The sequence below is a fragment of the Cornus florida genome, unplaced genomic scaffold (assembly GCF_030987335.1).
Source record: "Cornus florida cultivar Cherokee Brave unplaced genomic scaffold, ASM3098733v1 CherokeeBrave_3.0.0_Hap2_Chr08, whole genome shotgun sequence".
Lineage (NCBI taxonomy): Eukaryota > Viridiplantae > Streptophyta > Magnoliopsida > Cornales > Cornaceae > Cornus > Cornus florida.
In genome coordinates, this window is record NW_026775578.1 from 97,482,729 (window position 1) to 97,492,342 (window position 9,614).

The 9,614-nt window shown below is 38.5% G+C and overlaps 1 pseudogene; it reads left to right on the forward strand.

Moving 5' to 3' along the window:
- Positions 1–2,574: 2,574 nt before the first annotated feature.
- On the forward strand, positions 2,575–2,673 carry LOC132272254 (small nucleolar RNA R71; annotated as a pseudogene).
- Positions 2,674–9,614: the final 6,941 nt, after the last annotated feature.

The window sequence follows — 9,614 nt, forward strand, 5'->3', positions numbered from 1 at the left end:
TTTCACCTTCATATGGCCAAATGAGATCTTCATTGTCTCCGTCCTACAATTAATGTTGGTATTCGCAGTTGCCAAGAAAGGACGGCTAAGGATAACGGGAATTTGGCTCTTAGGATTCGGGACCGATTCCGTGTCAATGACAACGAAATCAACGGGGAAGAAGAATTTATTAATCTTAATCAATACGTCCTCAATGATACACCTAGGCTTTTTGATGGATCGGTTGGCAGGTTGCAAAACCACCGACGTCTGTTTCAAGTCTCTTAAGCCTAATTTGACATATACCGAGTATGGAAGAAGATTAACACTTGCTCCTAAGCCAAGAAGAGCCTGATTAATGATATGATCTCCAATGATGCATGAAGTGGTAGGTGAACCGGGATCCTTAAACTTCGGAAGAGTGTTATGCTGCAAAATTGAGCTTACTTGCTCGGTTAAGACCACTTTCCTAGGTGCTTGGTTTTTGTTCTTCCTCTTTTGGGTGCATAAGTCTTTCAGAAACTTGGCATAAGCCGGAATTTGCTTTATTGCATTCAAAAGTGGAAGATTGACTTTCACTTGCCTAAACACATCCATAATTTCATTTGTTTTGGCCTTTTGCTTGTTAATTGAAATGGATCCTTTTAAGGCATCCGGGAATGGAGCTCTTGGCTCAAAAACCTTTTCAGACATTTTCTTTGAAGTCTCTTTAACACAAGAAGTTTTGAAATCATGTTGCAAATTTTTCTTTTCAAAATCACTTTTCAAGATATTCTCATTTGAAAGATCATGTATATGTAATGAAGGAGGAATATGATGTGAAACGGGATGGGTGTCAACTTATAGTTACATCGGTTCACTCTCTTCATTGGACATACCCACTTAGTTGTCCACAATCTTCCCACTTCTCAAGGTAGTCACCACGTTGACATGCTCTATTGTGTGACCTTCTGATGAGGAATGAGTCTCCACAACACATTGTTGCTTTTGTGGGGCATTCAAAGGCATTTTCCCTTTCTCTTTAGCATTGAAAGTACTAGCTATTTGCCGTACTTGGGTTTCTAGCTTAAATGGATTGAGAATGAGAATGAAGCAATTGAGTGTTTGCCCCTAGAGTGCCTAGAGCGGTCAAAACTTTCTCTTCGAAAACGGGACTCCTAGCATTTCCTTGAGAATATGATGGTTGATTAGGAAAATGAGAATTAGAAAATTGATTTCCTTGTGATTGAAATGGTCTATATCCTTGGAAAGCTTGGCTTTGCATTGGAGGTGGAACATATTTCCCTTGGAAACCACCTTGGGGAGGGTTTGAGCCTTCCCCTTGGTTTCTCCAAGAGGAATTCGGGTGATTACTTCAACTAGGATTATAATGATTGCCATAAGGATTGTTCCCTTGATTAACAAAAGCTACATTGACTTGTTCATGATGCTCATTTTGCACATGTCCATGGGGACAATTGGAAGTAGAATGTAAAACAGTTGAACAAGTCATACATGTCTCATTGGATGCATGATGTGATTGGTTAGGGACGAAAGATACTTGATTTGCCGAGTTTTGGTTGATCGAGAATTGATCAAACCTTTGAGATAAGGATTTCATCTCGGCGGCTATTTCATTGGAATGGTTGTGGATACCTATATTTCGAGTCCACATGGCAAACGCTACATCATCAACAATGGCCTACACGACTAGGTCAAATGGTCAACGAGTTACGCCACATCAGTAGCGATGGCCCACATAACATGGTCAACGGTCAAAGTTACCACGGCATCAACATACTTCGAACAGAAGAACGAAGACCTGCGTTGGGAGAAGGACTCAGGATTTCTTGGGATCTGAGGAGGTTTTGGTTTGGTGGCTGAAGTCCAGGGTTTGTCGAGTTGACACTCGACTTGACTTGCAGAGAGAGAAATACCATCTTGACTCCCGAGCATTTAACTCTATCTTCTTTAACGTTACTTTATAATTATTTGAGAAATTAATCTCTTTTATTAGAAATTAATCTCTTTTAATTATTTTGTTAAATGGACCTTGTGATGTCATTGATGACATCACCCACCCTCACTTGGCCTATAAAAGGAAATAACCTAAGGCCAAGAAAAGGGCAGACACAAGGAGGAAAATTCCTCTTCAACCGAGAGCTCTAAACTCTCTCTCTTTCTGAGATGGGTTGTCTTCACAACCCCTAAAAGATGGATCAAGGAGTTAATGGTGTTTTCTATATACACTGCTATCTCTCTCTCTCTCTCTCTTGTTTGCCTGGGCTTCTACCTCTCTCAATCCACCTCGGATTCCATCATATTGCAAGATTTACCTCATCATCTATTATTTTGTGATGTTCTGGGACCTGCCTAAAAATCAGGTATCTACAATGGTCAACTTGATATAAGCCAACACTTTTCCTTCCACTTGAATTCCTACCATTCTTGGAAGATAAAGTTCGATGCAAGGAATTTTCACTCATGCTCTCATAAAGATGCCACACGTCATCCTCATGCCTATTAATATAAGAGCCACCCATGGAAGCATCAACCATGCCCTTATAATTGTCTGATAAGCTCTCAAAGAAATATTGAACTAATTGCCATTTGGGCATGTCATGATGTGGACACTTCCTAAGTAATTTATTAAATCTTTCCCATGCCTCATGGAACGTTTCCGCATCCCTGTGTGAAAACTCTCGAATTGAAGTTCTCATGGCATTGGTCTTAGAAACCGGATAGCACTTCTTCAAGAACTCTTGTTGCATTTCTGCCCAAGAAGTTATTGAAAAGGCCTAAGATTGTTAAACCAATATTTTGCCTTATCTTTAAGGGTGAATGAAAAAAGTTTAAGCCTTAAGACCTCTTCCGGCATGTCCGTGTATCTCACGGTGGAACATACTTCAAGAAACTCATCCAAATGCTTGTAAGGTTCTTCACTTGGAAGTCTATGATAATTAGGAAGCATTTGAATGGTTTTTAGTTTGATCTTATAGTGGTGTGCTCTAAATGGAGGCAATTGAATGCATGTGGGTGCATTGTATTCATTAGGTACATAGTGATCTCTTAAAGCAAGGGGAGGATTAGCAATTGGAGGTGCAACATGGGCACCTTGATTGCCTTGAATGATGGGAGGTGGTGGAGCATAGATTGGCCTTGGCATTCCCAATGGAACTTGGCCTTGTTGTTGTGGTGGGTGAACGAATGGTCCCGACATGCCTAATGGTATCTGCATGTTATCATGATGCACATTAGGGTGGATGATACCTGGTTGGTCTATGTGACCAAGGTCCTCCACATGGTCCTCATTATGTCATTCCATTGATAAAATGGATTAACTAGAACTTCCTATTCCCCTAGGGTTTTGAACAACGGATTCAAGAAAAAAATTTAGTGGGACAAGAGTAGGTTTCAATGATCTACGACCATACATACACAACAAAACACAACAAGCAACAAGTAATGAACAAACACTTTACCTTCTCAACAAATCAATTAATCAACAAACTTCCTCCACGTACAATGATCCCATACTCCCATGCTATCAACAATATGCAAAGAGAAGTAAATTACCTCACGATTTATCTAAGAATTAAAATACAAGCCTCCACACGGGCCGACGATTTAACTAGAGATTGAGTTAAGAAAGAGCTCACAAAGGGTCCTTTAGCATTTCAATTTATTTTTCAGTTTTTAGCCTTGAAACTTTTTAGAATTTTGCCTTTTTCCTTTGCTTTGCTTAGCTCCTTACTTGAAATGCTCCTTTGCTCACCTTCTTTTCAATGCACACTAGTCAAACAAGAACCAACACAATAAGTAACCAAAATGAAAACAAAGTAAAGAAACGATCAAAAGAGTACTAATTCCTAATTGATTCCACAAATACGACGTTGCCTTCAATCAATCCCCGGTAACGGCGCCAAAAACTTGGTGGGATTTCCTCGGGTGTTGCACCCTAAAACCCAAAAGTTTGTGCACCAAAAGATAATGGTGTAGAGCTATGATGAATGTGGCCAAGTTTTACATTTAGAAATTGCCACTACTACCTTTCATTAAAAATATAGTTAGGGCAAGTAGGGATCGTCCCAAAGGATTGGTGGGTCGTATTAGGTTGTGGAATTGAGATTAAGGTTAGTAGGTCGAGTAATCAAAAGATTGGTTGGTGGTTGAATTATACTAAGATGCAATTTAAACTAAAGTAGGGAATTAAATGTGATGGAGAGAAAATAAGAGAGAAATCTTGGGGTTTAGAGATCACCACTAAGCATAGCTTTTCTACACTTTTAATGAATGATTAATGAGGGGGAAAACATGTATTAAAACATAGTATGTGTGTGTGGTTGTTTCAACAAGCATGGATGACAAATTAAGCATATATTGTTTAAGCAACATGGTGGATAGCATAGTATATCAAACTAAGCCATTAATCCTTTCTTTAAGCTCACAATCCAAACACATCACAAGGTTAGAGATATATGCTACTTGCTTTCAGAAGTATGGAACATCAAACAACAAGCATGGATTATCCTCCCATTTAACACCTACACTACAATTAAACTAATGACATGAAATTAAACTAATCAAACTAAGGGAAATGCACAATCCATCAAGAAATGAGTATGAACTATCAAACAAACCACAAGAACATTCCATTAAGCACTATGTCTTGACAATCTCTAGATCTATAGCATTAATACACACAGACATGCATCAACAACACAAGAAATAGAGACAAACACATGAACATCTATTCTAGCATACATAGACATATAGATAGAATAAAATGATCAATTGGAAGCATTAAACCACACAAATCATTGAATAAACAAGATATATATATATATATATATATATATATATATATATGTATATATTAAATGTCAAAACATGTATCACAATACAAATCCCCTCAAAAATACATAAATCAAGATGTAGAAAGCATGCTTAGGGCTAACTCTAGTCCCAAGAGGATGTCTAGCCACTCATGGATGGTGTCTTCCAACCCTCAAGGGCTAACTCCATGGTAGAGATTGCTCCTCTTCTTGGTTGATAGAAGAACTTTAAGCTTGTGTCTCTAGCCTCTTCCTTTCTTTTCTTCTTCACTAAGAATATGGAAATTGTGTCTCTATCTACTTTCTAGTATCTCCTCTCAAAAAGTGGCTCATATTCTTTATATAGGTAGGTTAAATATCACCCCAAATAAGCTGGGCTCGTACACCAATATTCCTTCCAATGATTAGATATGAGACAACTTTTAATGAGCTGAAATTTGGATTTTCTCGGGATTTGGGGAGTTCGATCGATCGAACTTGTGGTGAGATCAATCGAACATGGCTGAGATCTATCGAATTAAAGCTGGATCGATCCTCTATGGCGGCGCCTTTTTGGATAAAAACAAATCTGAGATATTTTGAAGATATTTTTGGGAAAGAGACAAATGTGGTAGGTAGGGTGGTACAAGTAGATAAGATGGAATCTTTTCGATCGATCGGAAGAAAGTTGGATCGATCGAACTTTGTGGGATCTTTAGATAAGGAAAAAAGAGCTTGGATCCATCTTGGAATGCTGAGATCAATGAACTTTCGATCGATCGAATATTTGCTGAGATCGATCGAACTTGCTGAATTTTCACCACTTGCTTCCTTTTGCTCCCACTTTGCTCCTTTCTTTGATTCATCTCATGATTGCTTCAATTATACTCTTATTTAGCTGAGTTAGCTTATTTTTGGGATAAGTACCTAAAAATGAAATTAATACAAAATCAATCTAAAGTGGGAAAATAAGATAGATAAAGGTTCTAGAATACCTAAGCTTAAGGGGTTTAAATGCGCACTTTTCAGCGCTCATCAACATTTAAATAAAATAACCACATTTGCAATTAATCATAATCCCAACAATAAAATAAAATGCATGAATGCCAACATGTTCGGAAAATGATAAAAATGCAAGTCCTCACACCTTGGTCATATAGACCAACAAGGCATTCTTCACCCTAATGTGCATTATCAACATGATAACATTCAAGTACCATTAGGCATGCCTAGACCGTTCATTCCACAACAACAATAAGGCTAAGTTCCAATGGGAATGCCTAGGCCATCCTTTCACCACCTCCACCTCCCATTGTTCAAGCAAATCATGGGGCTTTTGTAAAGCCACCGGTTGTGAATCCTCCCCTTACTTTGAGAGATCATTATGTGCCAAATGAGTATAATGCACCAACATGCATTCAATTACCTCAATTTAGAGCACACCATTATAAGATTAAACCATAAACAATTTAAATGCTTCCTAATTATCATGGGCTACCTAATGAAGAACCTTACAAGCATTTGGATGAGTTTCTTGAAGTGTGTTCCACTGTGAAATACACGGACACGCCGGAAGAGGTTTTGAGGTTAAAACTCTTCCCTTTCTCCCTAAAGGACAAAACAAAATACTGGTTTAACAATTTGAGGCCTTTTTCTATAACTACTTGGGCAGAGATGCAACATGAGTTTTTGAGAAAATATTATCTAGTGTCTAAGACCAATGCAATGAGGACTTCAATTCGTGAATTCTCATTAGGGGATGGGGAAATGTTTCATGAGGCATGGGAACGATTAAATGACTTGCTTAGGAAGTGTCCATACCATGACATACCTAAATGGCAATTAGTTTAATACTTTTTTGAAAGTTTGTCGGATAATTATAAAGGTATGGTTGATGCTTCTATGGGTGGTTCTTATCTTGATAACTATGAAGATGATGTATGACGCTTATATGAGAGCATGAGTGAAAACTCAATGCATCAATCTTTATCATTTAAAAATGGTAGAAATCTAGGTGGAAGGAAAAATGTAGGCTTGTATTAAGTTGATAATTCTAATGATATAGTCACCGAAGTTAAGTCTCTATCTCAAAGGTTTGATCAATTTTTGATCAGCCAAAACTCGGCTCATCAAGTGTCTTCTTCCCCTAATCATACTAATCATACTTATCATCCTTCCAATGAATCTTGCATGACTTGTTCTAGTGTTTTACATTATACTTCCAATTGTCCCCATGGACATGTGCAAAGTGAACACCATGAACAAGTGAATGCCGTTTTTGTTAACTAAGGAAATAATCCCTATGGCACTTACTATAATCCCGGGTGGAGGAACCATCCAAACTTTTCTTGGAAAAGCCAAGGGGAAGGCTCAAACCCTCCCCATAGTGGTTTCAAAAACAAGTATGTTCCGCCTTGTGATGACCCTGTGGGCGGGTGTGCCGTGGGCGGGTGTGCCGTGAGCGGGTGCGAGACACTGATAGGCTACCACACTGGCGAGCTATGGGTGCACAATCCCACATCGCCTGGGACAAGGAAAGGTGAAGTGCCACTCTAATTGGTATGAGGCCTTCTGGGGTAAAGTCCAAGAGTAAAACCGTGCTGGCTCAGGCCTAAAGCAGATAATATCATACCATGTAGTGGAGTGGGTCGTTACACGCTCCCAATACGAGGCCAAGGTTCCCAAGGTTATCGTTCATCTTACCAAGCTTCGCATGGTAACCAATTTTTGAACTCCCATTTTCCAAATCAATCTTCATATTCTCAAGGAATTTCAAGAAGTCCCGATATTTGAAGAAAAAGTTTTATCCGCTTTGGGTACTTTGGAGGCAAATACCTAATTGCTTCATTCTCATTCCCAATCGATTACAAAACTAGAAACCCAAGTCGGTCAAATAACTAATACATTGAATGCAAGGGAAAAAGGAAAAATGCCTTTGAATCCCCCACCGAAGCAATAATTTGTAGTGGAGACCAATTCCTCTTCGGAAGGTCATACTCTTGAACATGTGAATGCAGTGACCACTTTGAGAAGTGGAAGAGTTGTTGATAACCAAGTTGGTAAATCAAATGAAGAAAATGAACCAGTGTAACTCAAAGTTGACACCCATCCTGTCTCACATCCCATTCCTCCTTCAATGATTGTGAAAGACCACGTTGTTGAAATTTTTTCAAAAATGGTTTCAAAAAATGATTTTGAAAAAGAATTTTGAGCCTAAGGCTCCATTTCCGGATGCTTTAAAAGCATCCACCTCTCTTGAAAAGCAACAAAGCAAAGCAAACGAAATCTTTCTCTCTTGGATGTAATTTGACAAATTCTGGATTATGCCAAATTTTTGAAAGATCTTTGCACTCTTAAGAGGAAAAACAAAAGCCAAGCACCAAGAAAAGTTGTTTTAACCGAACAAGTAAACTCCATTTTGCAACACAACACCCTCCCAAAATTTAAAGACCCCGGTTCACCGACTACTTCATATACTATTGGTGATCATATTATCAATCAGGCTCTTCTTGATTTAGGAGCAAGTGTGAATCTTCTCCCTTACTCAGTTTATGTTCAATTGGGCTTAGGTGATTTAAAACTAACATCGGTAGTTTTGTAACTAGCCGACCGATCAATTAAGAAGCCCCAGGGTATCATTGAAAATGTTTTGATTAAAATTGATAAGTTCTTCTTCCTGGTCGATTTCATTGTCATTGACACAGAACCGGTCCCAAATCCTAAGAGCCAAATTCTCGTTATCCTTGGTCATCCTTTCTTGGCTACCGCTATTGCCAACATCAATTGTAGGACGTGGATAATGAAGATTTCATTTGGTTACATGAAAGTGAAGTTGAACATTTTTAATCCAACCCCAAATTCTATGGACAAGCATGAGGATATATGTGTTGTTGAAAAATGTTCTGCAAACGAATTTGAAAAAAATGAGTCTTTGCTTGGTGTTGAACAATCAAATGGCTTTCATTCCAAAAAGATTTCAAAAGAAAATGTTTTCAAATCTAGTGTTGAACGGGCATGGAAGCCCAAAGATTTTATTGACTAAAGGCCATCAATTTCATTTGAACCAAATCCAACAAGTTCCTTAGGGAATAGTTTGTTGGGTGGGGTTCAAAATTCTATTCACCCCACCGGAAGGGGATGTTTACTAAAATCTTTGATCCGAGCTAAAAGAGCCTAACGTCTTGCTAGAGACGTTAAAGACTAGTGTTTCGTAGGGTTTGCACACCCCATTCCTCCCTTATTTCTTGTTTAAATATTTTCTATGTCGTCTAGATATGAGTTAAATTGAAAAATCCGATTTTCGGGAAATTTCTTGCATTTTCTGCACTTCCAGTGAAGTTTCGATCGATTGAACCCCAGTTCGATTGATCAAAATTCCACTTCGATTAATCAAACCCTGTGAATTTATGGCTTTTCATCTTCCATTTCAATCGATCGAATCTCATCTCAATTGATCGAAATCCATTTGGATCGACTGAAGCAAGTGTTCAATCGATCGAAAACCCTTCGATCGATCGAAATTGTGTCATTTGAATTTTTAGAAAATACCTTGACTCTTTACCTTCCTACTCAAACCCTAATTTTCTTTTATTTTTCTTCTTCCTTATTTTTCTTTTTCTTTTTCTTTTTCTTTTCTTTCTTTCTTTCTCTCTCTTCCTCCCTCTCTCTCTCGGCAAAACCCTCTCTCTTTCCCCATTTCAATTCCCTCTTCTTTCAATCTCAATCTCAATCTCAGTTCCTCACTCCGGCGAGACCAATCTCAACCACCCTATCCTCTTCTCTCGCTGGCAAACCATCCAAGCTACCTCCATCTCCCGTCGTCCTCCATTTTTAGCGGCGAAG